The sequence below is a fragment of the Pinus tabuliformis genome, chromosome 5_1 (assembly GCF_031772625.1).
Source record: "Pinus tabuliformis cultivar Carrire ecotype Pingquan chromosome 5_1, CPIR1, whole genome shotgun sequence".
NCBI lineage: Eukaryota > Viridiplantae > Streptophyta > Pinopsida > Pinales > Pinaceae > Pinus > Pinus tabuliformis.
The window spans coordinates 396,830,055-396,835,965 of record NC_142305.1 but is presented as its reverse complement, the minus strand read 5'-3'; the positions used below and the strand labels follow the sequence as shown (position 1 = coordinate 396,835,965).

The 5,911-nt window shown below is 34.4% G+C and overlaps 1 pseudogene across 1 annotated transcript; it reads left to right on the top strand.

Moving 5' to 3' along the window:
- The first annotated feature begins 542 nt into the window (after window positions 1-542).
- LOC149165128 (putative xyloglucan galactosyltransferase GT20 pseudogene) lies at window positions 543-5,163 on the top strand (annotated as a pseudogene). The gene is made up of 2 exons (XR_016260305.1): window positions 543-910; window positions 2,370-5,163. The product of XR_016260305.1 is annotated as a putative xyloglucan galactosyltransferase GT20 pseudogene (transcript).
- The last annotated feature ends 748 nt before the right edge of the window (window positions 5,164-5,911 follow it).

The window sequence follows — 5,911 nt, the reverse complement described above, 5'->3', positions numbered from 1 at the left end:
ATTTATATAGTATTTTTTTTATATCATTAATAATTATAATTTTAATTATAATTTTTTTATATCATTAATAATAATAATTTTAAATAAAATTATAAATAAGTTAATTTTTATTTTCTTTTAATTTTATTACCTTAAGATATATAATATAGAAAATGTTTTTTTATTGCCTATAAATATGATTAATATATATTGATTGACATCACTTTTATACCTCTAAAAAAGTGAAAAAGCTAAATAACTGCAGGAAAATTTTGTTCGTTGAATGTGGTATTTATCTCCGAAACTATTGGAAACTTTATTGTTGATTGTGATAAAGCTGATCATAAGAGCAAGAATAGGTTACATGCGCGAGTTCGTTGAATGAAAGAATGCAGGTTACATGTGTCAATTCACTGATAAAGAATGCTAAAGGGATGAGGACGTTGCCTCAATGGTCGCCTACAAATATTACCTCAATCTTCAAATATCATAATCGACTCGGTATGAGTCCAAATCGTAGTTTTCTGCGCTCAGCGTTACAGCTGGGGAGGGATAATCTCAAAATCATTCTTTATTTCTGTGAATTCATAATTGTGATGTACCGTGAGGCACTCACGGAGTCTCCATCAGATCAGCCTTCATTTATTGCTTTCTTTAATTCAACAGCATGACCTGGCCCATTTAGGGTTTGAACTGGTTACTATAATACTCAGACGTGAGCAATCGTGAATGCACGTATGAGCCTTTCAAGATTCGGACTCAGTCAGAAGATCTCGTTGGGAAATCTTTTAAGGCCTGCACAGGTAGGAAGGAGGAAGGAGCGTTGGCATTAATAGGGGAAAAAAATTGGAGGCCGACCAACAGTTTGTAAGAGGACTGAAATTGCCGGTCGTGGCAGTCAGAGTTCTAACAGTACAACTCAACCGATCAGGTTTGGTTTGCTTCTATGCGCATTCTTGTATGGATTTTTATGTAGAATTTTCAATTAAGGTCATGAAAGTCGGGGTGTTATCGTTCCACCGGGTTCAATTCTGTAAAGGGAAAACTTTAGGGTTTGAATGTGGCTGGCTTATGATTAGGGTCGGAAACTTATATTAAACCGAATAAGTAGGTTGGACCTGTGAAAGCTAGTTTATAAGTTGGATCTTTGAAGGTTCTATGTTGTAGTCTTACTGTTATTTGATTCTTTAAAAGTAGCTGGAATGTACAATGTGATTGAGTTGCAGTTGCAATGTGGAACACGTCATAAAAAATTGGTTGGTTTGGGTTAAAGAGAAAATCACTGTGACAAGAAACTTTTCTGTAATTGCAACAGTTCAAAGATAGAATTGTGTTGGTGAAAGTTAGGGTTTAATCACTGTGACAAGAAACTTTTCTGTAATTGCAACAGTTCAAAGATAGAATTGTGTTGGTGAAAGTTAGGGTTTAATCACTGTGACAAGAAACTTTTCTGTAATTGCAACAGTTCAAATATAGAATTGTGCTGGTGAAAGATAGGGTTTAATCACTGTGACAAGAAACTTTTCTGTAATTGCAACAGTTCAAAGATAGAATTGTGTTGGTGAGAGTTAGGGTTTCTTTTCTTATTGCTGTATTAAATTGTATTCGTTTAAAAAGTAAATTTAGTTAGTTAAAACTAAATGTTATTTTTATATTGTAAAATTCCCAAGTAATTTAATGAGTCTCTATTTTGTGTTAATATCCCATCAAAGTCCATGATATTACCACTTAAATAATTCATATATAATTAAAATAAGTTTGAAAATATCAAATTTATTTATAAATTAAAATAAATATTTGAATAATATTTGAATATATAATTGAATTACTTGAAAACACATTAGGAAAATTGTTTTTTTTTACAGTGTTTATTTTAATTTTAACTAAAATTAAACAGAGATTTTTAAAAATTTGAATTTAATTTGTAAAATTTAGATTGCCTGGGATTAGTTTTGCATGGTGCTATATCACTTCATGCATTTAAAAATGTACTTTAAACAACAACAAAAAAATCACATTTTAACTTGAAATTTAAAAATGTATTTTAAACAAAAAAAAATCACATTTTAGCTCGAAATTTTTTAACTAGATTAAGGTGAAAAAGGCTATTTAGTCTATAAATTACACATTTTAGTTTGAAATTATATTGCTATATTAGAGTGAAAAGCTCCTCCTTTTTTTTTTTTTTTTATTTTTAAGTTAGACTGAGCATTTTAAAATACTATATTTTGGAAACTTGATAGATAACCAGGAAAACTGTTCTATAAATTTTTCGAATATTTCAAAATCTGCACTCTCAATAAAATTTGTATCCTTATAGTTTACTGTTATGTTTGGTTTTTCCCGGGTGAAAACTTATATTCAATTGAATTGGGCGTTTGTGTGTTCAGATTCTGGTTTTGACAGCGAGATAGGATGCGAGCCTGTTACAAGGATTATCATCTCAGGTTGGAAACGGTAAATTCAGTGGGTGGGACTAAAATCTGATTCTTCGCAAAAGTGACCAATGTGGCAGGTTGTTGACGGCCGTTTTGTTTGATATGGCACGGAGTTAAAGATTTCAGGATATGGTTTTGGCTCAGGTAAAGATGGCTCCTCCCGCCCATATTAAACGTGGTGTGGGCATTGTTGCTAATGGGGTTTCAGCCATGGGCAAGCAGAAAAAGAAAGCTAAGAAGGTGGAGGGATCAGTGGTGGGGATGGTGAAATGTATGGGGACTGTAGTACAACGAACGCTGCTTTTGCCACCATTGTTTTTGATACTTGTTATATGTTTTTGGGTTATGACAAGCCTGTTGCCTGTATCTGTTCTCCATGTCTGTCTCTCGGGCCGTCGCTTGAATATGTATTGTGTGTCCGCCAGCACTACGCGCTTTCCATTTGGGGATGACAAGACTAGTTCTGTTGGTAGCGCTGGGGAGAATCAAGGACTCAAGGTGGGATCTCATGGCTTGGAGATTGGGCCGCCATTGGTAAATGAGACTGCTGATGCGCTTGAAGTTTCTGTGAAACCAGAGCAGTCTGTTAATGCGCTTGGAGTGTATGTGAAACCGGAGATCTCAACTACCCATGAGGAGATTTCATCGGTGCAGAAAGTAGAAAATGTGGCAGATGAATTGGCCATAACTGAGAACAAGAGCATTGATGAAAATGTGTCAAATGAATTAGCCATAACTGAGAAGAAGACTATTGATGAAGAAAATGTGTCAAATGAATTAGCCATAACTGAGAAGAAGAGTATTGATGAAGAAAATGTGTCAAATGAATTAGCCATAACTGAGAAGAAGAGTATTGATGAAGAAAATGTGTCAAATGAATCAGGCATAACTGAGAAGAGGAGTACTGATGAAAATGTGTCAAATGAATTAGCCATAACTGAGAACAAGAGTACTGATGAAAATGTGTCAAATGAATTAGCCATAACTGAGAACAAGGGTATTGATGAAAATGTGTCAAATGAATTAGCAATAACTGAGAACAAGAGTATTGATGAAGAAAATGCTACATTTCCTCACGATTTGATGAAAATGTATATAGATGCTATTAGGTCTGCATCTATGCCTGTGGGCATGAAGGATCCAAGCCAGAAAGAATGCAGAGGAAGGCAAATATATATCTACGATCTGCCCAAAAGATTCAACTCAGAGCTGCTGGAGCAATGTTACAATCTGATTCCATGGTTCAATCTCTGTGATTATTTTACCAACGGAGGAATGGGGAAGCCCTTCGAAAATTTGTATGAGCACTGGTATCAGACTCATCAATTTTCGCTAGAGATCGCCTTCCATTCCAGAATCTCAAAGCACCCATGTCTGGTTTATAATCCCGAGGAGGCGAATTTGTTCTACATTCCCTTCTATGGTGGCCTCGATGTGCTGAGATGGAACTTGAGGGAAAATATCGGTAGCGAGAAACGAGATGAACTCGCCCTGGAGCTTGCGAATTGGCTCCAGGGTCAGCCATGGTGGAGGAGAAACGGAGGAAAAGATCATGTTCTGGTGCTCGGTAAGGTCTCGTGGGATTTCAGGAGATTAAAGGATACCGATCAATGGGGTACCAAGCTGTTACACCTGCCTGAAATGCAGCTGGTTACCAAGCTTCTGATTGAACGCAATCCATGGGATATGAATGAAATTGCAGTCCCACATCCTACTTTCTTCCATCCCAGTTCTGATAAAGATATTTGGCAATGGCAATGGCGGATTAACACGGCTCAGAGACCTCATCTGATAAGCTTTGCAGGTGCACCCAGACCCAACGGCAATGATGGCATTCATTCCATCCTCATCGAACAGTGTTCAAGCAGACCCGAGATTTGCGAATATTTTAGCTGCAGTGAGAGCGATTGCCTGAGTTCTGAAAACGCAGTGAAGCTCTTCATGAAATCCGAATTCTGCCTTCAGCCTACTGGTGACACCCCTACTCGAAGAGCCCTGTTCGATTCGCTTATAGCTGGATGCATTCCCGTGCTGTTTGATCCCCTTACAGCATATTATCAGTATCCATGGCATCTGCCTGCTAATGAGAGCTCCTATTCAGTTTACATACCAGAAGAGTCTGTTAAAGAAAGGAAGATAAATGTTATAGAGGCTCTGCAGAAAATCCCAGAGGAACAACGGAAGGAAATGAGAAAGACCATAATCCAGGAAATTATGCCTGGTGTGGTATATGGTGAACCAGATTCAAGGTTTGATGAATTTCAGGATGCTTATATGATTTCCTTAAATAATATTCTCTGGAGATTAGAAAAGGCTGGTATCTCAACGAATTAATCCAAGACTGAAGCCATTTGATCCGTGATAATTCCATTTATGGGCAGACAGCGAAGGCAAGGTAAATGCAGAGAACTCTACAGACAACTAAAGGTATGTAAGGATTCTTTTGGGCTGGAGATGCACAAACAGTGAGGCGTTCGCAATGTTTGTATTTGCAAATGAAACCATTGAAATGGATCAGGCAGGCAATTGTTATCGGTGTTGTCTCCACGGCTCACAGGAAATAAAACTAAAATGCAGCCAGCACCTTCGAATGTTGGCTTTAGTTAAATATGTATTTAAAAACTAAAATGCAACCAGCACTTTTGAATGTTGGCTGTTAGTTAATATGTATTTAAAAACATTAGCTGCTTGGATTTTAGTTCTGGTCTTATGGTTTACAGCTTAGTACATCAAAAATTTTAATTTGAATATATTTATGTATTTTGGTCAATATGTCTTTCCAACGAAAAAGTCGTACACAATCATATTATATTTTTCTTTCAATAATATTATATTTTAATATTTTTATACCATTTTCAATACTAGGAATCTCTAAAATAAAAAATTCTTAATATATTTTTGTCTGTTTTAATAGTTCTTTTAATTGGAGATCAGATTAGATCAAATCTCTTTTCTGAGTGTTTTTATCCCTCTCGGAGTTAAAATAAATTTAAGATAAATTTAGACTGATTTAATTATTATTAATTTTATTTTTTTAGTTTAATTTTTATTTTTTATATATTTTCATTAATTCAAAATGTTTTAATAATAATTTTTATTTTTAATTTTATGTACATATGTCCATGCTCAAAGTTAAATTTTAACTAATGTCTTCCAACATAAAAATAAAAAATTAGAAATTTAGAAATCTAAATAATATTTATGTTCCCCTCTCCAATAAATAATAATAATAAAAATAGAAAAAAATAATGTTGGCTCCAAACAAAAATGAAAATAACCATATAGAAAAAACTACAATACAATTACTAATGTAGATCAACATAGAACTAAAAAAATAGAAATCTAAATAATGTTTATGTTAGTCTCTCCAATAAATAATAATAATAATGAAAGTAGAAAAAATTAATGCTGGTCGCAGACAAAAATGAAAATAATACAATTATCTCATGAGTTTAGATAAAAAAAATTGCAATACAATTATCTCATGAATTTAA